Here is a 26312-nt window from a genome sequence, read left to right on the forward strand (position 1 = left end):
CGGCTCATTTCTGAGTGTCTTATTTGAAACCCCCTGCTCTAAGGTTAAAGGGGTTTTACTGGCCCAAAATACTTATGGCAGATGGTTTATAATTTAAAAAACAAATTGAATGTTACTGGTCATCTCCTCTAGTCTCAGTATCCAGTGATGGTGTCAAAGACCATCCATGTAGGCGCCGTATCAAATCACTGGCCCCAGCAGTTAGTCGTGGTTGTTGCAGAGATACCAATGCTGCAGTGATGACACAACTGACTATCGTGCATGACCACTAAGGCAAGCGATTGACTGCACTTGCAACACAGATGGCCCGTGACCCCTTGTCTGGCACTGCTGCAACAGCATGGAGAAGGATTAAATAGTACTCCTATCCTTCGCTATTCCTTAAAGGGGTATTCCAGTTTCAGCAAATATGTGCTATGCTCTAAATCATGAAAAGTTAGACAATTCTCTAAAATACTTTCTGTACTTAATCCTTGTGGTTTTCGATCTCTCTGCTTGCTTTCATTCAATAGGAGCATTCATTGTTTACTTACAGTGGATAAAAAAATGTGTCCTGGTTATGTGATGGACACACTGAGGGGAGGAAGGAGGAAACCGCTCCATACTAGCTATGATAACTGCATTGTATCTCCAGGCCAGGGCAAGACTAGGAAATATCTCTACTGTGAGCAATCCCATTGAATAATAGCAAGTAGAGGTTCAGTAAAGAGTAAGGAACTGACAGTTTCCCAGTATAATGTGTAACATTGCATTATAACCCGGACCTGTTCACAAGTCTCCAATTTGACTCTTGACATGTGTGATCAATCTGCCATAAGACTGAATGCTAAAATAAATCAGAAAATTTCCAGCCCGTCAAATGTTGATGACTTTTGCTCATGGTAAGCGCTTACTGTATTACTGTATCCCCCCCATAGGGCATTTACTTCATGAGGGAAATGAATTTATTAGAGTTATACTGAAACTATTTAGTCATACATAGTCTCTTCATTCTACGCAAATAGGAAAATAAGGAAGTCTTAAATAAATCATCGACTGACTCACTTGCGTGGAATCTTTCATCCCAGCTTTTCCCCTTCTCTCCCAGGTGATACATGCTTTATCAAAGTCAATTATCTGGCAGCGAAGCCCGCAGTCTCTAAACTGTAAACAGAAACTGTTCCATATTCGCTCTCGGCAGAAAAAAAATCCTGGCAGGTCAAGTTTCACCCATTGTGAATACCGCCACGGTGTCATATGCTGGCTCTGCAGACACAACATTTCCTAATAAAAGGACCAGCAAGTTGGTGGCATGCCAGGGGAGAACAACCCTGAGGTACCTTGTCATTCGCCCTTACCTAGAAGAGCATTCCAAGGTTCAGGACCTTCACAGCTCAACCACATAAAAGCAACCATATTATGAAATGGTTGGATCAATTTTTCCCAAGGGAAAATCGTGCTGGCGATAGCAATGATCTTTCCCATGGTAACACTGTGCCCTATGAATACCTGTTACTCAGCTGAGATTACTTCTACATTTTTGGAGTTGCTTTCTCAAAAGGGTTGTCTAACTGATATTTTAAAGGCCCAGATTGGCATATCAAGATAAAAAGCTGCAATACTCACCTCACAATTTCCACAACGTTCCTGGTCTAGCACTTAGCCGGACAATACGGGTCTCTACTTCCTGGCGCCATCCCAGCAAACAGGAAATGGCAAAAAGACCTGTTATTATGTAAATGGTCATTTCCTATGTGTGTGGAGACAGGACCAGCAAGGAGAAATCAGTGGGAACCTTTCCAATTATTAGAATGACCATAAGTCATAAGTTCTTATTAATGTTCTATCATTTTACACCAATCAGCAAATGGGCCAATGGAAGGAAGGAGGCTAGCGGCGCAGACGTCCATCTCTAGCTGCTGGCCTCCTTCCTTCCATTGCCGTCTGGTCCTCGGTGACCAGTCTGTGGATTCTGCAGCCCCCTCAACCTCTATGCTTCCATCGGTGTTGTGACTCATTCACAACACCTGAAGGTGAGGGACCAACTGGTCCATTTCTCTGTACATTTTTATTTCCAAGATCCATTGCAAGCTCATCTACACTATAAGCACATTCGGTGTTCCACCCCCCCACCCCCCCTCCCCTTTTTTGGTTCTCACAAATGGACCAATGTAGATTCAGTGAGCTCAGTAACCTCTTCATTGTTTACCCAGGCATGGTGCCATGCATACAGCTGTGGCTGTACCTGGTAATGCAGCCCAGTGCCAGTCACCAACTTGCTCAGTCCCTTCATTTACCTGATCAGTTCTGGGAGAGTCGTATGGGATATTAATATTACAGTCCTAAAAAAATCCTTTTAATATATTTAGGCCCATTTTAATTTTGAAGCAAACATACGCAGCCATTTTTACTGGAAAAAAAATTAAACTGATCTAAAGCTGACTATAATACTTACGATAGCCATGTGCCCAACACTAGTCCAGCTGCACCTATTGACCACCACAGGCATGCATGCTTAAAGGGAACATATAGCCAGAAAATTACCTATTTTTTAATGGCATTTTATGTTAAACTTTTAAAGAAAGTATGTACATTCAGTTTCCCCATCCAGTATTGTGCAATGAGTATGTAAGATGGTGGAAAATTGGGTCCTCCACCCTCTTAACAAAAATGTGACCTCTACACAGAGCATGCTATGTTTTGACATCAGTGCATGGTATACATTTCCATGGCATGTTTTACTGTGTTATGCGGTGTACAGAGGTGCACCTTACTACTGCTATGGAATTGAAAGTGTACCTTTCACTACCTCCACAACTCTAGTTCTTTGTATCTTTCAATAGGCGCTGCTCCACTGAATCTGATAAAGTTGTCCTCCACCATTCCTGAGCAATGAGTGCAGTTAGGTTTTGTGTTTAGTATACTAGTTTGGCTCTGTACTGTCAAGTGAGAAATCCTGGGCTGAGCAGAGAACTTTAGTAACTCTATATCTTGTCTTACATTAATTATATTTAGCTTTTTTTAGCAGTTTCCCTCTCTGCATGCTGTATTTGTAGTTTGCATTCCTCCCTGAACTACTGGGTGAGACTAGCTGCCATACGGTAAGTAGAGGTGAATATGCTCTATAACAGTCTCTCACCCATAAAGAGCCCCAGGAGCATGCAGGACATATAGAGAGAAGAACTGAACTGTACTGATGTGAATAAAGTGCTTTGGTTGTGATCACAACATCACATTATGCCTATCTTTCTTCTTTCACACCTTCCACCTCCCTTCTTAGATTTTTTTTTTGCACATATGTAATCTAAACAATGTGATGTGGGCAGGAAAAACAATGAAGAACCTGATAAGAGCAAAAAGAGGTGTTCTCCTTTGATAAGGTATATTACACAACATCCCGCTGTTTCTTATAAACACCTGTACTATTGATTTAATGTAAAGTGTGTTAATGTTAGTGACCATTTAAGCTTTCGACACTCAAAATTTATACATAATATAATTTGTGTTTCAACCCATGACCATATTGCAAAAACTCTTTCTATCAATGACTGGAATTGTCCTGACTTAATCCCATTCACACAGCTACAATATGTTACAATGTATCATTGCAAGCAATCCTCTACAGAAATATGCTCAGCAGCATAAACCTCTCTTCTGATCCCTATTTTAGGCCACATACAACTGACCATGTGCTGGGTCCTTGTTTGTTGTGAGAAGGGTTTTTGGTCCACCAATGTAAACAAGAAGGTATTTATGATATACTGTATAATGTAGATTGTTGCATAACTTCTTATGAAGGATGATTAAGCTTTACACAACAATATGTCTGGATAGCCTAGATTTTGTGAATGGACCACACCCAGAGGCTGTTATAGTGTTACTAACCCATTCTTGATGCTGCAGAGAAATAGCATATGCAATAGCTGGGACTCTCATTGGACTGTATGTTTCATGTATAAATTTACCCTGAAATGTTGACACCTCCCTGCAGTCCATTTGTTGCAGGTCTTCTCAGCTGTGACGGGTCGGGTCTCTCTTCACATCAAACATTTCTTTTCACGCTTTGGCATTTGAGCTTTGCTACTTAGTGGCACCAGTTGGTACAGATCTCACAAAAGGAACTGGCCCAGAATATGGCAGCATCAGCTAGTAAGTGTGCTTATAGTAACATACTATTATAGACATGAATACAGACCTTGTAATAATCACTATTTTAGTATAAAGGTATAATTCATTCCTCAGTGACTACACACCACTGATTTAGCTAGAAGAATACATTGAAGTCTTATTAATATAGTGTCAGTTTGCATCCAGGTATGGGGCTGGGTACAAGCTGTAGCTAGTGGGGGTGTCCCCAAGCTGACTTACTCTGTGGTGCCCATCCCAGGGCCGCTGCGAAAGCCCGGAGCACTATCCACTTTATTACCATTTACAGGACACTGATACAATTGAAATACATGGTGGAGGAGGAAGCCACAGCTTCCTGCTCCACTATTGTTACTTGTAGACCATAAGCCACTTCAGACCTGCCGCCTATAAAGATTCCCCGGCAACATCTAAGATGTCTGTTTCCCAGAGCAGGCAAAAACAACAATTTGGATGCATTGTGCCTCTTAAGCCGGGATGCAGACATCTTGTGGTCACGACGTCTTATAAGCTGCAGGCCTGAAGTGTCTTGCATTATTCAAGTTAGAGCAGAACAAGCAAAACAGAGACTCCTCCATATATCAGGGGATCAGAAATATACCAGTATAATTTTTTATTTTTCTTTTGCACATTAGGGGACATTATTTATATTTACGGGCAGTTGGGGGCCTTCTAAAGGGAATTAGGGAACATTAACTATATAGGAGCCCCATTAATACAAGGGGGCATTATTAATAATAAGGTAGCATCAGGGGATATCAGGCAGTATTAGAAGGATTGTCCAGCTCATTCTTATTGATGACCTATACTTAGGATAAGTCATCAAGATTATTGGAGGTTCAACATGCATGACCACTGCTGATCAGCAATTTCAAGGGGAAGCGGTGCACGTGCAATACTCTTCACTACTTAAAACACGTTGTTTTATAGTAGCCGTGCAATGTAATTACAGTTCCGTCCCATAGAAGTAGATGAAACAAGGCTGCAATTACATGGACGGTATGCGTAAGCACTGTGGCCCCTTCAGACAGCTGATCAGCGGAGGTATCAAGTGTCAGACCACACTGATATTTTATTGATAACTTATCCTCATCCTGAAGATAGGTCATCAAAGAAATAGAGCTGGACAACCCCTTCAATTAGAAAAAACACTGTGAGCATTATCCATAAAGGAACACTCAGAGCGGATACACATACGGTCTTTATTATTTGAAAGATGGACAGAGGTATTATTCCAGTGGATGTGTATATTAAACACTAGCTGGTACCCGCGACTTCGTCTGCGGTGATTGTAGAAGTGGGTATATACAGGCGTGGGTAAGGTTTTCTTAGTGTGTATAAGTTTCTCTGCTCCCAGAGTCATATGAGGTCTTAATTTTTCCTGGGACAAATTTTTCTTCATGATGCCGCCATTATTTATTCTATATAATGTACTGGGAAGCAGGAAAAAATTCAGAATGGGGTTGATTTGAAGTAAAAATGCAGTTCTGCGACTTTCTTACGGGCTTTGGTTTTACGGCGTTCACTGTGCAACCAAAATGACATGTCCCCTGTATTCTGTGTTTCATTACGATGCTGGGGATACCAAATTTCTATGGTTTTATTTACATTTTGACCCCTTAAAAAAAGGCAAAACTGTGTTAAAAAAATTTTTTTTGTAAAGTCACCATATTTTGACAGCCGTAACTTTTTTATACGTGCGTGTACGGGGATGTATAGGGCGTCTTTTTTTGCGGGACCGGGTGTACTTTGTAATTCTACCATTTTCGGGAAATGTTATTGCTTTGATCACTTTTTATTCAAATTTTTATCAGAATCAAAACAGTGAAAAAACGGCGGTTTGGCACTTTTGACCATTTTTCCCGCTACGGCGTTTACCGAACAGGAAAAATATTTGTATAGCTTTGTAGAGCGGGCGATTTCGCACGCGGGGATACCTATTATGTATGTGTTTCACAGTTTTTAACTACTTTTATATGTGTTCTAGGGAAAGAGGGGTGATTTGAATTTTTAATCCTTTTTATTTGTTTTTATATTTTTTTTAAAACTTTTTTTTTGCATTTATTAGACCTCCTAGGGGTATTGACATGGGTGGGCGGTGTGGCGGATTGTCAGAGCGGTGGGGGTCGGCAAACATGGCTGCTCCGGAGCGTTAAAGAGAGCCTCCTGGAGTATCGTTAAGGTGAGGGGCAAAGTGTTAAAGTATATGTATATGTGATTGTGTGGGGTTAGGGGCGAGGCTGTAGAGGGCAATATGAATTTTGTGGCTTGCTATGGTCCAAAGTGTGTGAGATTGCAGAGATGGTGGTGTGAATTTGGGTTTTGTGGGGGTCCTGGCACAAACGTATGTGCGCTATTGTGACGAAAAGTAGCCTATTGCGCAATCGGGTGTATTAACTATGTTTGTGGAAACTTTCAGCCAAATCGGTCGAGCGGGTTTTGCGTGATTGAGGAACAAACATCCAAACATCCAAACACACAAACCCACAAACATCCAAACTCACAAACTTTCACATTTATAATATTAATAGGATTGTATAATTGGGGGTAATAGCAGGATTGGAACTGTTGGGTAGGTGAGGAAAATGTGGGTTAGGTGCAAGGAAAGCAAGCAGCTAAAGATATGTGTTGCAAACTTTACAGAGATAAGTCACGGCTGAAAGAATAGGTCACGGGGGCTCCAATGGAAGAGATGGAAAATGTCAACTATTATAGTCAATGATATCACCTGTAAAACCCAAAGTTTTTCCTGTACTATATTCACTTAAATGGTCTACAGAAGCCTGTACAGAGCCAGTATCGATCACTACCATGGACATTGTATAGGTATACTATAGGCATACCCGAGTTGGGGGCCCAGTTGGATGTGTATGTCAGGCTGGCTATATACAAGAAACGTGGCTGGATATTCAGCTGGCAGCTATCTGTCTCAATACACACATGCACATTCAGGTCAGCCACGTCATGAATGAGAAAAGAGGTTGCGGGCAGCTTATCTGAGAACAAAAGTTAGGGTGCTGGAATCCAAGATGCCAGATACCGCAGCCTTACCGCATTGTGGGGCTTTAGCTTAAATGTGGTTCCTAAGGTTAGCGCTCACAGACATCTGATTTGCAAATATATGGCTGTTTGTGCAGTCACATTTATGGTAGGTCATGAAAAAAGTGGATACTAAATTAGATTATGGACTGTCATAAAACATGGCAGAAGGTCAGGTACCACCCACAACCTGTTTCAATGTACTGTTCATATAAACCATGGTATGAAAAATAAAGGAAGCATATAACTAGTTAAACTGTCCAGTAAAAAGGATTATCTGAATGACAACATGGCACAGAGATGACCTCAGATGGACTTCCATTGACCAAGGCAAGTCCCTGGTCCTCAGTGCTGGCTTCAGTGATGGTCACAAAGATAAACAAATGAGTAGGATTTAGAAAATTCCCCAATAGGTAATAGCAGAGAAAAGCTTTCATCTGAAAGGGGAAATGCCGGCAAGTGACTTCATTACCTGAGCTAATAACATGGGTCATTCTAGACTTCTCGGAATACGCACAGCTTACCAAAGCTAAACAACAATATAGCAATGTGTTCCTAGAGTAATAGAAACAACAAAAACCCAGAGACCTACAAGACAAATCCACCTGCAGGCAAAACTGGTTGATCTCCAACAGAAACTATTCATGCAGTGACCTGGACGTGAGCAGCTGTGCAGAGTGCAAGCATAGGGCTGGGGCTTCAATAATCCTGCCAGCTCTATAAATAACCAAGCAGAAGGAACAAGGATTACTAAATTTCCAGACAAGTCAGGCTGGACTCGTAATGAGCTACACCTAATGGTTGCACCCTTACTATGACTGCAAACTATGAGAAAGTTAACCAGTCTCATCACAGCCCCATGAGCCCAATAACATCTCACACATGCTTTGCAGATTATATGTTACTCCTTACAATGGACAAGCTAGCAGTTTTACTGGAATATGAAAGGGGTATTCTGGGTCTGTGGTCTATGATACTGATGGCCTATTCTTAGGATGGACTATCAACATTAGATTGGTAAAGTTCTACTCCAGAGCCCCCTGTCATTCAGCTGTTTGAAGAGCTTGTGGTGCTTGGATGAGTGGCCTCAGGTCCAGTAGTCACATGACCATGCTGGAACTGAGTTCCCTACAAAAGAATGCGGCTGAACTACAGTACCAAGTACAGCCACCGTACAATGTATGGGACTGTGCTTTGTAAGCAGTGAAAGAAAGCACAGAATTTGTCCAAACACTACAAACCTTTTAATTAGATGTTGGGGGTTACAGTTTTTAAGAGCTATCTTAAGGACAGGTGATTAATATAATAGTCCCCGAGAACCCCTTTAACATATGCATACTTCGACCCTTAGTATAGTACATGTTATGTATCAGCCAATGGACCACACAGAGTGTGACCAAATGTATTTAGTACATCTCAAGTCCCTTTTTACTGCTGAATTAATAGCTGCCAATAAGGCATGACACAGATCAATGAGCAAAGGGGTCATATACCAGTAACAAGGCTATAGAACTATACAATGAGTTGTCGGGTTCTTCACCAGCCTCAATTAAGCATTGCTGGAGGTACAGAAGACTGAAGTATAAGGAAAAGGGAAATAGAATATAATTCTTAGCCTTTGTGCCTTTTATAACCAATCCAAAAATAAAACTGAACTCCAATTGGTTCTTCCTGGTACACATGTGATTTAAAAAAAAAGAAAAAAAACAATCCTTTTATTCATATCTTTGCTACACAGAGGCCCCCCAAGTCTTTGTACACTATGAGCGATGGTTGGGAGTCACAATCAACAAATAAATATATAATGAGAATACTAATACACTAGAATTATACCATCCAAACTTACACATGTATATAATATTACTAGTCTGAATGTCATATTGTAACAGAGTGCCTAAGACCACATCTATGGGAGACAATGGCGTCACAAAGATGGGGATGGGAGAATCACAAGCCAGTGGTTGGGAAGCACTGTATTAGAGAGCAATTCCAAAATATCATCAGAATATAATTCTTTATGAGCAGATACAATCCAGTTATATCCCTCTAACTCCCTTCAGCAGACATGTGGCATGCGCCATACATATGAATGTCGTATGCCAATTTGCGATAAGGTACATGAACAAAATGGTGCAATGGATGTATTGCAATATCTCTTGTACAATTCTATGGGACACATTGGCCTTGTGTGCCTATATTAACATCTATATACTTTTAACATTGTGTAAAGCAGAATATAGGAATGTCTCACCTGCCAGCCAAGTCATAACCTCACAATGAAAACACAGCAGGGAATGACAGAAAATCTGCATGCACGCTGATAGTTCAGACATGCCTATAGGGTGTAGTGAACTTCTCACATGTAGGTAGGCGGAAATTGCTTGAGCATATTCAGTACACAATAGGAATGCACCCATTAGCTGCTGCTACACAATAATGAATGGGTTGTAGGTGAAAATTGTACAAGCAACAATTACAGTCTTAACAGGGTACACGAAGCACAAAATAGCAAAAATCTATTAACTTTACTATTGTTTTAATAAATAGCACTCACAAGGAGGCAAATGACTCTTATTTTCCACTTTAATGAATCAAAGTTCATACATCCTGAGTCTTAAAGGAACGCTTCCTACTAGAGATCTGATCTACACATATAACATGTCCATAGGGGACCATGAATTGTTCAGATTTCTTTCCAATTCTGGGAGTGGTTTTTGGAAAACAGAGATTGTCAAACCTGCCAAGCTATGAAATGCTAGAATATCCAGCAGTTTTGATGTTCACAACATGGAAAAGCTGGGTAATAACCATACTGACTGTCTGAAGTATTGCTCGGCCACAGACATACCATTAAAGGGAGTCTTATCAAAAGTGAACATATCAATATAGGTTAGGGTTATCCGAATCAAATAGATCCTCTTGTGAATTGTTGTCAAGATATGGTCAATATGCATATTAGCCCTCTGGAGCAATGAGGGTGTTGTCACTTACCTGTGTGGAGCAGTAACAAGTCCCTCATTGCTCCAAACAGATTGACAAAGATATTGACAAAAACAGCAATATCTTGGCAAAAGATACCAATTCACAAGCGCAAACCACCACTTGATTCAAGTGACCATAACCTATCTATCTGCGGGTCTGGGTTGATATTCTGGTGGCAAAGGCTCTAGAAAAGAGAATTTTTAGTATCTCTTAGGCTGGGTTCACATGGGGTTTTTTGGGCCTGATTTTGACGTGGAATCTGCGTCAGAATCCGTCTCAAAAAACCACCTCCCATTGAATTCAATGGGTTCCTTGTTCCCCCTCATGGAAAAAAAGAAGCGACATGCCCTTTCTTGCTGCAGATTCCACGGCAGAGTCCACGGCGCGACAATCCCTCCCGACTAGGCCCATCCATTTGGGCCTAATCCAGAGCGGAATTCCGCGACTGGATGCTGATGCAGTGTATGCACTTCACCGGCATCCATTCGTGGCTAGACATTTTTTGGACCGGATTCTAAAGTGGCCTCCGCCTCAAAATACGGTCCAAAAAACTCTGTGTTAACCTAGCCTTATTTACAGCTGTCACATGAGTTGCCACTCAGGTTTCCAGATTCCATGGTAAATATAGTGAGGTATGCAGGAGTAAAGAGGAATGAGTGGATGACTACTAATATGCAAGATGAAATAGTGGACATATTAACTATTACAATACGATATATAGAAGAAACTACCCAGATCCACATTTTTAACTGGAGAAAATCCAAAATCTTATGTTATGATTTCCTATCATTACTTTAGGTGTTTTTCTAAAATAAAGATGGTAGTTCTACGCTTTCAAAGCAAGAGTCATTTCACCATGACATACAGACGTGTAAGGGTTAAACAGGATTCCTGTGACAAACTTCAATTTGCGCTAATCCTGTCACATTGCCTAGGTGTGCCTGTTGTGTATTCCGGCTCATCCCAGTTTACCACACCAGCAGCAATCACACCTTGTAACACACACCACACATACTACTGTGCTCACGAGTCACGAGTCAGGACTACTATTCTACGGGCCTGAATGCCCAATGTAAACAGTACCAGTCGCCATCTTCACCACACTAGGTAGCGAGACCAGTCAGGCTTCTATGGCGTATGTATAGAGAGGGTACATAATGCTGTATACTATACATGGTTACAAAGCAAAGATCATGATGGTTGTAATAAAAGTACTATAAATATTATAATAGAGTAGCAGCCCCGGTGAAATGTGAATATGTCATACACACCATTTACAGGTATAAAGCATATAAGAACAGCCCTACAGTCCTATGGGTGTGTGGCACCACAACACATTACTTTGCCTTGCACCCAAAGAATATAGGCTGGTGCAAGTAGCACATGATCTGCTGATGCCACTAAAAGGGCACCAGTGGGGAGGGAGGATCTGAGATCCTCTGCATTGCCCCTTACAAGACATCTGGCATTGTATTAATATTATACTTGGAAATGGCTATTTTGTCATAATGGAATGGATAAGAAACCTCATACAGCAGAAGCAGTGAGGAAATGGACTGTAAATCATCTATTTATATCTAAATATTTATGTCACAGATTTTCACAGCAGAGTTCAAAACATGGGATGAAAAACAGGGAGTGCTATATGCTTTCCTATTATCGTCCAGTAATCTAGAAAATGTGACAACAGTAGGGTGCCGATGAGACCAAACTAAAAACTGAGTTTTATGAAGAATCTCATGTGTACAGACCTAACAGGTTCTTCTGTAATTGACCTTGGTTAGCCATGTCAGATTATTCTCCATAGGCACCCACTAGCATTCCTGGCACTTCAGAGGTTAAAATATTCTCTTGTCATATACACGATTTATTTTGCAACATAAAATATTGCAGATTTTCAGCGGAATTTGCAGAAATATAGAAATGCAGAAATGTTTGCAGTTTTGAGACAGAATACTTTCTGGATTATTGGATGTTAGTTTGATAAAATTTCACTGAACTGATCAGGAAGGTGCAGACAAGCAGCGAAAGAAAACCCAACTACCTTGTATAGGACCGGCTAGAAGGAACATCAATGCACAAGTGGGGATCATACAAGGAACCAAAATCATTTAACCCCGTAGGTGCCTGAAGAAGCATCACGACCAGCAGACCCAGCGCCTTAAAGCGAATTATCATCCAAGATCACCAAATACAATAGAAAACCATGAAACATGTCTATAGTAATTCATAGCACAATATCTGACTGGTCTCCAGGGCTCATTAGGTTGTATAATAGGATGGTCACTCACCCCATTCAGTCATATGTGTGTGTGTGTGGGGGGATACATTGCAGACCCTACATGAAGACCCCACCGAGGGCTCCACAGTACAGAGCAGAGCACATAGAGAGGACTGAAGACCAGGGAGCCCTGTTCTGCAGATTAGAGACGAAGTCCCCCATAACTCCTATGCACACAGCTCCACAAGATGGACAGCCCAGCTCAGGCTCAGCACATCGCAGCTTTCCCATGGCTGAGAAACTTCCAATGCAGATCGCCCCGATACGATCCTCGGCGATGCAATGCCATCAGCCTCCTCCACCTGCCGTATCGCAATAAAGTAGGACGTTGTGCACACTGTATCCCCGGCTCACTCACCATATTCCAGTCGGCAGAAAGTCCCGGGATGATGCGGCTGCGGTGTCGCACTGACTGAACACTTCCCTCTCTGAGATTTGAACCCTCCTCTGTGAGCTCAGGAAGATGCCGGAGAAAGCAGGGACACCAGTCCTGTCCTCCAGTCACACCCAAGCTGCGGCCTGGACTCCCATTACTCACTGCTCCAGTCAGTAATCCCTGCTAAAGCCTCACACAAAAGCTGGCCTGGATCAGACACTCCAGTCACACACATGGCGGGCCTGCCAGAAGCAATAGTTCACTTCTGTCTCTTTATTTCTTATAAGTTACTTATTATATCCTTAGAGGATTCCTCAATACCCACATTGTGTCACTTTTCTGATTTATAAAATAAAAACATAACTTATTTATTTGTGGTGTTTCTATAGGAAAAAGATGGAAAGACGTCTGAAAAAAAAAACAAAAAAAAAACATGCTGCTGTATAAAAATATACAAGGGACATAAAAATGGCACCAAAGACAAAATTTAGGCCGGGGCAGATAATCTAATAGGGGGGATTTATCTACCCATCTATGGTCATAAAACTGCTGTGAGTTACATATGACAACTCCTGACTGCTGTAGATTCCCATTCTGGCACACAGCCATGTGTCTGAGTTAAGGGAGCCTTCACACTACCGTCTGTGTCCAACAGGTAGTGTCCGCTCAAAATCTGGCACGGATATTAGGAGCGGACACTACCTGTGTCCGTGACACCTGTCATTTATTTAGATGCCGATCGGGTGCGTTCTTTTGCACTCCGATATGTAGGGTTTTTCTGTCCGTTTGAAAAGTCGGACATCTTTACATGCGGACAGGGAAGGAAGGGCACGGAGTGCAAAAGAACGCACCCGATGCCCATTTAAATAAATGACAGGTGTCACAGACACAGCTAGTGTCCGCTCCTAATGTCCGTGCCAGATTTTGAACGGACACTAGGAGCGGACACTACCTGTCGGACACAGACGGTAGTGTGAACACCCCCTAAAACACCACAATTTTTCCGCGACGTTTACGTCCTCAGTGAGGATTTATTCCATCGCCAGTTTCAGTTTTCAGCCCGGGACCCCACAAAATGCAGTGCTTTGGCCATGGCAGAAACACAGTGGCAAAAACTGTTGCATTTTACATTACCTGCAAAGTGGATGGGATTCTGGCCAATCCCATTCACACATTGCAGAAAAAAATCCACAGCGCAAAAGCTGCTGCGATTTCAATAGTGTTTTTTTTTAGTCCAGTGCAATTGTTAGGCCGATAATTGGTCTCAGTCAGAGAGATGTGTAAAGAGTAGAGATGAGCGAACACTAAAATGTTCGAGGTTCGAAATTCGATTCGAACAGCCGCTCACTGTTCGAGTGTTCGAATGGGTTTCGAACCCCATTATAGTCTATGGGGAACATAAACTCGTTAAGGGGGAAACCCAAATTCGTGTCTGGAGGGTCACCAAGTCCACTATGACACCCCAGGAAATGATACCAACACCCTGGAATGACACTGGGACAGCAGGGGAAGCATGTCTGGGGGCATAAAAGTCACTTTATTTCATGGAAATCCCTGTCAGTTTGCGATTTTCGCAAGCTAACTTTTCCCCATAGAAATGCATTGGCCAGTGCTGATTGGCCAGAGTACGGAACTCGACCAATCAGCGCTGGCTCTGCTGGAGGAGGCGGAGTCTAAGATCGCTCCACACCAGTCTCCATTCAGGTCCGACCTTAGACTCCGCCTCCTCCGGCAGAGCCAGCGCTGATTGGCCGAAGGCTGGCCAATGCATTCCTATGCGAATGCAGACTTAGCAGTGCTGAGTCAGTTTTGCTCAACTACACATCTGATGCACACTCGGCACTGCTACATCAGATGTAGCAATCTGATGTAGCAGAGCCGAGGGTGCACTAGAACCCCTGTGCAAACTCAGTTCACGCTAATAGAATGCATTGGCCAGCGCTGATTGGCCAATGCATTCTATTAGCCCGATGAAGTAGAGCTGAATGTGTGTGCTAAGCACACACATTCAGCACTGCTTCATCAAGCCAATACAATGCATTAGCCAGTGCTGATTGGCCAGAGTACGGAATTCGGCCAATCAGCGCTGGCTCTGCTGGAGGAGGCGGAGTCTAAGGTCGGACCTGAATGGAGACTGGTGTGGAGCGATCTTAGACTCCGCCTCCTCCAGCAGAGCCAGCGCTGATTGGCCGAATTCCGTACTCTGGCCAATCAGCACTGGCTAATGCATTGTATTGGCGTGATGAAGCAGTGCTGAATGTGTGTGCTTAGCACACACATTCAGCTCTACTTCATCGGGCTAATAGAATGCATTGGCCAGCGCTGATTGGCCGAATTCCGTACTCTGGCCAATCAGTGCTGGCCAATGCATTCTATTAGCTTGATGAAGCAGAGTGTGCACAAGGGTTCAAGCGCACCCTCGGCTCTGATGTAGCAGAGCCGAGGCTGCACAAGGGTTCAAGCGCACCCTCGGCTCTGATGTAGGAGAGCCGAGGGTGCACTTGAACCCTTGTGCAGCCTCGGCTCTGCTACATCAGAGCCGAGGGTGCGCTTGAACCCTTGTGCACACTCTGCTTCATCAAGCTAATAGAATGCATTGGCCAGCGTTGATTGGCCAATGTATTCTATTAGCCTGATGAAGTAGAGCTGAATGTGTGTGCTAAGCACACACATTCAGCTCTACTTCATCGGGCTAATAGAATGCATTGGCCAGCGCTGATTGGCCAGAGTACGGAACTCGACCAATCAGCGCTGGCTCTGCTGGAGGAGGCGGAGTCTAAGATCGCTCCACACCAGTCTCCATTCAGGTCCGACCTTAGACTCCGCCTCCTCCAGCAGAGCCAGCGCTGATTGGCCGAATTCCGTACTCTGGCCAATCAGCACTGGCTAATGCATTGTATTGGCTTGATGAAGCAGTGCTGAATGTGTGTGCTTAGCACACACATTCAGCTCTACTTCATCGGGCTAATAGAATGCATTGGCCAATCAGCGCTGGCCAATGCATTCTATTAGCGTGAACTGAGTTTGCACAGGGGTTCTAGTGCACCCTCGGCTCTGCTACATCAGATTGCTACATCTGATGTAGCAGTGCCGAGTGTGCATCAGATGTGTAGTTGAGCAAAACTGACTCAGCACTGCTAAGTCTCTGCATTCGCATAGGAATGCATTGGCCAGCCTTCGGCCAATCAGCGCTGGCTCTGCCGGAGGAGGCGGAGTCTAAGGTCGGACCTGAATGGAGACTGGTGTGGAGCGATCTTAGACTCCGCCTCCTCCAGCAGAGCCAGCGCTGATTGGTCGAGTTCCGTACTCTGGCCAATCAGCGCTGGCCAATGCATTCTATTAGCCCGATGAAGTAGAGCTGAATGTGTGTGCTTAGCACACACATTCAGCTCTACTTCATCAGGCTAATAGAATACATTGGCCAATCAGCGCTGGCCAATGCATTCTATTAGCTTGATGAAGCAGAGTGTGCACAAGGGTTCAAGCGCACCCTCGGCTCTGATGTAGCAGAGCTGAGGGTGCACAAGGGTTCAAGTGCACCCTCGGCTCTCCTACATCAGAGCCGAGGGTGCGCTTGAACCCTTGTGCAGCCTCGGCTCTGCTACATCAGAGCCGAGGGTGCGCTTGAACCCTTGTGCACACTCTGCTTCATCAAGCTAATAGAATGCATTGGCCAGCACTGATTGGCCAGAGTACGGAATTCGGCCAATCAGCGCTGGCCAATGCATCCCTATGGGAAAAAGTTTATCTCACAAAAATCACAATTACACACCCGATAGAGCCCCAAAAAGTTATTTTTAATAACATTCCCCCCTAAATAAAGGTTATCCCTAGCTATCCCTGCCTGTACAGCTATCCCTGTCTCATAGTCACAAAGTTCACATTCTCATATGACCCGGATTTGAAATCCACTATTCGTCTAAAATGGAGGTCACCTGATTTCGGCAGCCAATGACTTTTTCCAATTTTTTTCAATGCCCCCGGTGTCGTAGTTCCTGTCCCACCTCCCCTGCGCTGTTATTGGTGCAAAAAAGGCGCCAGGGAAGGTGGGAGGGGAATCGAATTTTGGCGCACTTTACCACGTGGTGTTCGATTCGATTCGAACATTGCGAACACCCTGATATCCGATCGAACATGTGTTCGATAGAACACTGTTCGCTCATCTCTAGTAAAGAGATTATTCAGCCTACTGTAAAGTCTTCTTCTCATTATACAATCCTTTAATTTTTTTCTTTGACAAGTAATGCCTGGTTCACATCTGTGTTTGGTAATCTGTTCAGGGAGACCGCATGGGGAGCCCCTGAATGGATTACAAAACGCACTGGCAAGCGGTGTGCAGTGAAAGCACACGGACACATAGACTATAATGGGGTCCGTGTTCTTTCCGCGCACTACCCGCACGAATCATACGGACATGAAAGTAGATCACAAAGTACTTTTCTGTCTGCATGTTCCATGTGGACGCTGCGCGGAGAGCACACATACCCCATTATAGTCTATGGGTTCATGTGCTTTCACTGCACACCGCTTGCCAATGTGTTTGGTATTCCGTTGGGGGGGGCCATATGGACCCCCTGAACGGATTACCAAATGCAGATGTGAACCAGGTGTAAAAGATCAGAGTAGACCCTTGCTGTGCTGGCCTTGTTCCTGCTTCTTAGGGCCAGAGAATATGAGTATTTAACTGTAATACAAGTGTTCATAGACATGAGGGTTGCATTGGTGGCTCTTTCCATTGGTGGTAGGATCAACCAACAATGGAGAATAGATATCAACTAATCAAATTTATATTGTTTTTCTGGAAATAAGCAGTGTCAGTAGCCACTTATCTCTATATCCCATACAGGTTCCTGGAATAGTCAGTGAAATAGCTGTTGCATAAAATATAAAATAGTTAATGTCTCTAAAAAGTATGTTTTTCTAATTGTAATAGGGAAGGAAGAAAAAGCTGCTGCAGATGCATCTGGCTATGGCTCATTTCCTGGGAAATAAATGGCATTTTGAAGTCTGATATATTGGACCATTACTTCCACTGACATCCGCTGCCTCATACACATTGGTCTTTTTGTTACTAAATTCAATATGTTTTAGCAACCTAAAGGAGTTTTTCCATTTTAGGAACTTATCCCCTATACACAGGATAGGGAATAAGTTGCAGATCTGTGAGGATCCATCTGCTGGGCATCACATGGTCATGTGTACAGAGGGCCATTCTGAATGGAGCAAGGGTTCGACACGTGTGCCCTTATTCTATTCATTTGAATGAGACTGCTAAAGGAGCCAAAGTGCTCAAGTATCTCCAATATTCCTCATAAAATAAATAGAGTGGGGTGATACTTGTCTGACCACCACATCATTCAGAACAGGGACTAGAACTACCCTATTTATGTGATTAATGGGGACACCAGCAGCCGGATCCGCCTCTGATGTGCAACTTATTCCACGTGTGCCCTATGGTTTGTATAGCAACGTATTATATATCCCCATGTTGTTTGCTTTTTTGACTATATAGTACATTTTGATATTAACTTCTACTAACTGGATATTATTCCGTGAATACATATGATATATATTGAAGCACATATGCTTTATATTTATGATCATTCAGGACTTGCTTGGGCACTTCTATGTGTGTCCCTCTCCTTTTATTAGGTTTTATTATGTACTGTTTCTATGAAATGTATAAATAATAAAGATGTGCTTGATTTTTTATTGTATGTTCTATGTACATTTCTTGCATAGTTTCATGGGAATTATTAAATCTGTGTCCTGACTGCACACATAGTTATGGTGTGAAGGCAGGATTCAGCGCAGCAATATCGGTCACATTGTTCTATGATGTGTAGTGTTTGATGTGCATTAAATTGGGTACTTGTTATAGCCTCATTTAAGTGTGCAGGTCACTCCGTGGTAAGTGTTCTTTGAGGTGTACTGAAGTTGTGCCTATGAGTTGCATGGCGGGAGAAGTTTTTTGTTGCTCCCCTGGGGTGTGACTCAGGTGTGAGATGTCAGGCATAGCCTAGATTGCCAAGATGCAAAGGGCTACTTAAAGAGGACCATTCACGGCCTCATCAATTTGCAGTATTATATACCTCCAGAAAGCCAATAGTGCATTGAAATTAGCACACTGTCTGCTTTCCTGGTATGTGCCCCAGGGCTTGATATATCGGTGCCGTTAATTCATACCTTGTCAGAAGAGCAAACCTTACATCCTAGCGTCATCACTGGGCGGTAAGGAAAACCCCCTCTGACAGGACAAGTGTTAGGGAGTTGCCAGTTAAGAAATTTCCCAGTAACTGCTGTAAAAACCTGGGAGGGGGAAGGGGAACAACAGACAGTGAGTCCTAATGCTAAACCCCTAGTCCCTACCTACTTGCTTCAACTACCTTAGGCAGTAGAGGACAACTGGGCGATAGTCCCTTCCAGTAATACAAGTGGAACACAAAACGCAGACAAGACAAACAAACAGGTACGGGTGATCAAGAGAGTCAGGGGTCAGAACCAATTGGGCAGAGAAATACAGAATCAGAAGCAGAATAATAGTCAAAGGGAAATGGCAAGGTCAGAAATATAATATCAGCAAACAGAATATAGCTAGCACAATCAGAGAAGCTAATAGCAAGCAAGCAAGCAATGGATGGTTGGAAAACTATATAAGGCCGGGTTCACACGTAGTATTCTGGCTCGTGATTTGGTACGTAGACGCCGCGGGAGCTTTTGCGGGCCGTATACGCTCCCATTGTTTTCAATGGGAGCCGGTACCGTATACGCGACACTATTTTGCAGCCGTGATTTTGCGGCGGCCGCAAAATAGCACCGCGTATACGGTACCGGCTCCCATTGAAAACAATGGGAGCGTATACAGCCCGCAAAAGCTCCTGCGGCGTCTATGTACCAAATCACGAGCCAGAATACTCCGTGTGAACCCGGCCTAAAGGCTAACAATAACCTGCCCCAGGCTTGATTGGCCAGGAAGGATGTCAATCAAAGAGCTGGTAAAGTTAACTTCTTAGTAACCAGAGGAACTCATAGCACTGTCTGAACTGACACACTGCAACGAATACTCAACTGTGCTAAAACAATAGGAGCAGAAGATCATACACTGTCTACCAATAACTATTTGGACACCTGTGGTAGAATAGAAAAACAACATTTATTCCTATTCAATAGATGGTAGAACCCAGCAGATGCTTCCTTACGGATGTTATTGATCGACATAATACTCCCGGATGCCTGTTGATACTCCTGGTGTATGTGAGCCATCGCTTGGGTGCGGTTTCTCTGGCCAGCACTCGTCGGTCTCTATCTCCCAGTTTCGGGGGTTTGCCAACTCGGGGCACATTTCAACAACCACCATTCACCTTCCACTTCGTAATCACATAGGCCACTGTCGATTTTGGGTAATTCAATTCGTGGCATCTTGCATGTGACTAATGCCAACGCACTAATGCCAATGCTGTTTCCTATTTAATGGTGGAAGGTGTGACGTACATCACAACCGCAGATATTTTCATTTGCATGGGTGTCCAAATACTTATTGGTAGACCTTGTAAATGGACACATCTCCTGCACTGTAGCATGTGACCAGAGGATGGTGCAGATGTCCGAGCGGGCAATGATGTTACATCAAATCTATGGAAGATACTGTCGGGGTGGGGGGGTCCTTGGAGCCCAGCAATGACACTGAGCTTTAACAGTGGGGATATTTTGTGGCCAAAAGTAACGGCACCAATATCTCCAGCACCAGGACACATACCGGGAAATCCAACGGTGTGCAGAACTCAGCTTTCTAGCAGTATATAATACGGATAGATGAGGATGTGAAAGGTCCTCTTTTATGTTCTCTTCCTGCACTCGGAACGGAGTGGGCCAACTTGGAGTACCGCTTGAGAGGAAGTCTGCTTGTACAAGGGGAGGCAAGCTTGGAATTTGTTGGTTAACCTGTGGAGAGAAGCAGCTACTTAACCAAAAAAAAGACACCATTTGAATCTATGAACCAGCTCACATAAGGACCCTCATGAGTAATAGGACAGGCAGCACATTCTCCACAACAGCAGAAGTATATTGCTTGTCGCCATTGCATGTATTCGCTTTATACGTAACATCTGCTTCAGTAAAATTGACTGCAGTGATGGGTGGAGTGTTTATCCCTTCATTACCAGTGGCCAGTTTTAGGTGATATGAAGAGATCAGTGTCTGGACAGCAGCTCGGAAGAATACAGGCTGAGCAAAGCAGCATGTTGGTTACAAAGGAACAGCCATATTGCTGCTGGCTCAGTGCTGACAATTGCCCCTGTGCCTGTTACATTGGGGATAAGTTGCTAAGATGGGAGCATCCCTTAACGTTGCTCAAACCCATTGTTTTCAATGAGAAAGGTCAATGATCTAATGCGGACGAGGCAGCAAATCTCAGTGCAAGTAATGTCTTCTATGTACGCCCAGCTATTGTAAGGCAGCTACATGAGCAGAGGTCATAACATGTGGTACTGTAGACTGAAGCTTCTGACACATGATTTACAAGTGTATGGGTGATTATTTTAGATAATATTAATATACTTTTTACTTCTTATCAGGCAGAGGACAAAAAGGATAAACATTTGTGAAGGTTAATATTTCATCCATAATATTGACAGAAATACAAACTATTTTCGGAGAGCAGGTAGTTGAAATAAAACCCATGTGTACATAAGCAAACGCCATTTATGTGAGTACTTGTGGACTGGGCTAGGTTACTATAGAGCACCGACAGGAGCAATGCAAATAAATCCAGAGAGGTGTACTTAGCCAAGCACAATAAACCTGTCTATAGACGTATAATTCTCCTGAACTATAATATGGATAGTGAGTCTTATGCTATGTGATCAAGGGCTTCTTGTAGTCTTAAAATATTTATGGACGGCCATTTATTTGTTTACACCATGAATATAGTGTGTGTCTGACCCTGACATTGTAGCCCGAGAGCCTGCGCCTCTACCATAGTAGTAAAGGAAACAACGTAATATAGCTACAGATATTATCTTATGCATATAGTGAACCAAGTCAGGAACTGAGAAAAAAACAACTTTTTTTCTGGGAAAGTTTTGAGGGGGAAATTTTATCACAAAATAAACTTCCTGAACTTAAGCCTATTTATCAGTATTATGAAACATCCCATAGCTGTCCATCTGCCAAAGAACCTGCTAGGATTAGATCCATATGCTTACTAGATTTTTATTTATTTATTTATTTATTTTGTGAGTTGATTGGCTGTGTTCTCATGGAGGAATTTGCTGCAGATTTAAGGGGTGGATTTTGCCCCCGAATCCGAAGCAGATTCCTCCCAATATCTGCCTTCCATTATTTTCAATGGGAGGCAGAGATCGCAGCATGACGTGGAAAAAAGAAGCGTCCTGCTCGATCTTGCTGCGGATTCCACGGCTGATTCAGCCACAGTGTCCGCAGCTCGAGACCCACTGCTAATTAGGCACATTCAACTGGGCCTAATTAGCAGTGGGATGCCGCAATGCCATCATGGCTAGACTGCAGCAAAAATGCAGCAGCGGAAAATGAAGAGGAAATTTTCTTAAATGTTATGTACACTCTATTGTGTCATTATTTGCAAATCTCCACACTCTCTAAGAGAGCTAGGGTTATTGTGTTGAATATGGCACCCTACACCCTTTAATACATTTTCTTAAACATATCAGATTTGTGCCAGACTTTTTTTTAATGGCGGATTCAAAATTTAGGAAAGGGGTTAAAATCATAAAAGAAAATATACCTGACTTTGGCCCTGCTCTCTCAGCTACAGCTCCCTGGTCCACAACGTCAGTCTTCTATTTGGGCATCCCAGCAATGATGAGCATTGGGGCCCATATGGCCAGTACAGCCAATCACAGGCCTCAGCAGATAGTTGGGTATATCTTGGGTCTCCTCGATCCAAAAGTTGGATTAAAACTGCCCAATCCTTTTGTTGTCAGTAAGATAAACTGGTATCAGAGGAGTCTGGGAAAGGCTTTCTGCCCCAGCTGAGCATGCATGAGTATGAGAGAGTTGGACGAAATAGCTGGTGGCCTAACAGCTATGGTTGTGAGTTGCATGGAAATGCAATAGCTGTGGCCAAATGAGATTTTGGTTGAAATTTATCTAACATGTAGGACCACCTTGTCTGGTGATAGGACCCCTATCACCAGCAAACTAAAGTAGCTTACATGCGACGTCTGACACTGCAATCCACCTGCATTCAAATGAATATGGCAGAATTGCAGTACCAGGCACAGCCACACATATCAATGAATAAACATTGTACTTATCAATCTTATCAAATGATATACTCCTTGTTTGGAATTATTCATAAAGTACAAATATAAAGATTGTTATAAGAGGTGCTCATATGCTGACATACTGACTGCAGAACTGGAGTATGTGTATAAACAGCCTGGTACTAGGAAGAATAGCTTACGTTACTCATTATACATTTATATTCCATATAAATTGTAGATATATAGGAATCTAGAAATACAAGTGATCCTGTAAAAGTGATCTTGACATTGCAGAGTAAATTAAGTGTATCTGGTATCTGCTGTGGAATGCACGGTTAATGTACGCAGTCTTCAGAATCGCCGGAGGAATGCTGACACTTCATACTCCGATGACAGTGGATGTATGAGGAAGCTGATGTGATAAGGTATCTATCTAGCTTGTCTGTCAGCACCAATGTCTTATATAGAATTCAGAGATTATAACACATACATAACAAAACCGATGTACAGTAAAAGGAGACATTCCATGGTGACGCATGGCTCTATTAAAAACATAAAACCTTGTTATAAAATTGGTTTGACACATTACCAAGAACCTAAAATAAAAGCCGTCTATGAATCTATTTTAATATTTTAACAACTGCTACATTTAATGAATTTCTTGTTATAAGTTTAGTGGATATCCCAGAATCCCCCATGCTAAGGCTCATTTACCTTAGGTGGCCATACGCTTGGGGACCCGAAAAACGGAAATCTAACCCACTTAAAAAGCGGTTACCTGTAGATACCCATGATCCGCATAGATTATAATGGGGTCCGCCGGATTTCTGCCTGAAAAATGTGGAAAAATACTTGCAGGATTTTCCTCTCTACATTTTTCAAGCGGATTTGGGGATGAAAACCTTGAATGTATTTTAAGGGCTGGTGTGAACTCAGCCTTAGATAACTATCAGCTAAAAGAAGATGCGTAGTTATAGGGGTTGCTATCATAGTAGACAAAACCAGGCCCTTAATTCTGAGGGGGCCCCAAAGGTCCATCTGCCACATAAAATATACCATTACTCTAAATGGCACCAAGTAGGTAGGGGCCTAATTAAAGATTTTGGCCTTCAATTTAAGACCAAAGATCAATTGACTGACAACTGTCCCTACTGAATCCCCTCCTTATGAACATGCTTGTCTAGTTTGGCCGAGTATGCATGTTCTCAACATGGAGTGGTGAATAAGTCTGCTGGCCTTCATTATATAGCTGGTGTTATATAATTGATTTGAGTTTGTGGCAGAATATAAGAAGAAGGAAAAACATTATATAAATGAAGCTCTATAGTTTGCAGCTTCGAAACACATGCCTAAAACACATGGCAGCTACAGTTTAAGGAGGATCCATTGTTTAATGTTTATTTATGGCACACTGCTACTGGCAAACATAGCCAAAGTGTCAAACAAATCACGAGAATTACTGTGTTTGCTACAGAGAAGAAGGACAAATATTGCACTGCCATAACCCAGCTGACACTTGGAGGGTGTTTAACCTGCCGCAAGGTGCTGCCACATTCTGTGACTTTATTGGCAAAATGGCAACTTTTTATCTGCAGTAAATAAAATCTACAATAATATTATATAACTGTAGTTAAAATAATTTTAATACCTGATTAATTTAATTTTTGTTATTATTGAACATTCCCGGTGAAATATATTGAAAGACAATATGGATATTTCATATGGAGGCAAATAAATATTACTGTGTTATGTTGTTTCCTAAAAAGTAATTCTATATAGAGCAGTATGGATGAATTATAAGGCACCATACAAAGTTATTTTCTCTCTTTGTACCTCCACACAATAACCACACACAGCTCTGTTATATACATGAAGCCTAGGGGTGACCATACACATCAGATGACTATCCCATGAACCCTCCAATTTAGTTGGGAACGGTTGACGGTTGCCTTGTCATCTCCTTCCTATGGGTTTGCTATTGGGGTTGTTACTGGTCAACTGCTTCATAGCTATACCCATCAGTGAGTCCCATGATCTCTGATAGGAGTCTCTGACTTATTTGCAGTGACTTGTTAGGTTATCTTTCTTTTAGAAGTTGTGATTTGTTCTGGAGATAGCATAGTTTATGTGTCTTCTCCAGGTCATTGTGTCCATGGCCCATTGTCCATCTCCAGGAGACAAGAAGTCACGTGCTGGTTTAGGGTTAGTGGCAAGAGTTGGAACCTCAAGGTATTTAGGATTATTTTTAAATATAGGCAATGACTTGGAAAAATCAACAAAAAATCTTAAAGGTCTTGTCTGGGATAAAATGAAAATTTAACCATAAACTAAACACCTTCCCCCTGCATAACTTCTAAGTTACTTTAAAACAAAAAAAAAAGAAAAAAAGTATAATTACGGTACCTGGATTGACAGGGGGGTCATGTGACTGCCCCAGACAATTTTTCATATTTTCCAGTGATGTTCCTTTTCCCTGTTTATGGAAATGTAACGTCACCAATACTACCCACCCCATCATACTTACATGTCTTCAGGTCCTCTTGTTCATGTAAACAAAACGTCACGTCCTTCAGGGAGGCTGGTGTCTAAACAATTGAGCTGGAGTCAATGAGGTAGCTAATTAGGGAGAGCCAGGGGACTGAGTTAGCCAAATAGGTAGGTAGAGCTAGTAGTCTGCAGGCGAGTGGAGGGAGTGAGAAGGGGATCTGAGTGAAGAGCAATGCATCATGGTAGGCCAAGAGAGCAGGAATCTACCCATATAAACAAATGCAGAGGATACCAGGAGCTCCTAGAGAATCCCATAAATCACTCAAAACACTGATAAAGGTATTTGGGTGCACTTACAGTATTAATCCAATAATAGCACTAACTGACCTTTTTTTTTTTTAAATAAAAATAAATAAAATTTTGCACGGAAAACTCCTTTAAACAATATGTTTAACATAAAAATTATGGGCTGTGACATATTATTATGTATTAAACAAAATAAATATTTCTAGCAACTTAAAGGGGCTCTATCAGCAAAATCATGCTGATAGAGCCCCACATATGCGTGAATAGCCTTTAAAAAGGCTATTCAGGCACCGTAAATCTTATATTAAACTACACCCCCCCCCCCTTTTTTAAACTAAAACCCTAAAAAAGAATATTATCTACTTACGGATCGTGCACGCTGGGTGGGCATTCAGGGTGTGCTGTCTTCTTCTTCCACGCCTCTTCTTCCTGCGATGTCCTCCGGTCCCGTCCTCCTCCGGCGCTCGCGAGCAGA

The 26312-nt window shown here is 42.6% G+C and overlaps 1 protein-coding gene across 1 annotated transcript in view; it reads right to left on the reverse strand.

The window, feature by feature from the left end:
* Positions 1-12922, reverse strand: part of N4BP3 (NEDD4 binding protein 3) — a 33755-nt gene extending 20833 nt beyond the window's left edge. The window contains exon 1 of the mRNA XM_075274639.1: positions 12786-12922. The gene's annotated coding sequence lies outside the window, so the exon portion shown is untranslated. The remainder of the gene's footprint in view (positions 1-12785) is intronic.
* Positions 12923-26312: the final 13390 nt, after the last annotated feature.

Source organism: Leptodactylus fuscus, chromosome 5 (assembly GCF_031893055.1).
Source record: "Leptodactylus fuscus isolate aLepFus1 chromosome 5, aLepFus1.hap2, whole genome shotgun sequence".
NCBI classification, from domain to species: domain Eukaryota; kingdom Metazoa; phylum Chordata; class Amphibia; order Anura; family Leptodactylidae; genus Leptodactylus; species Leptodactylus fuscus.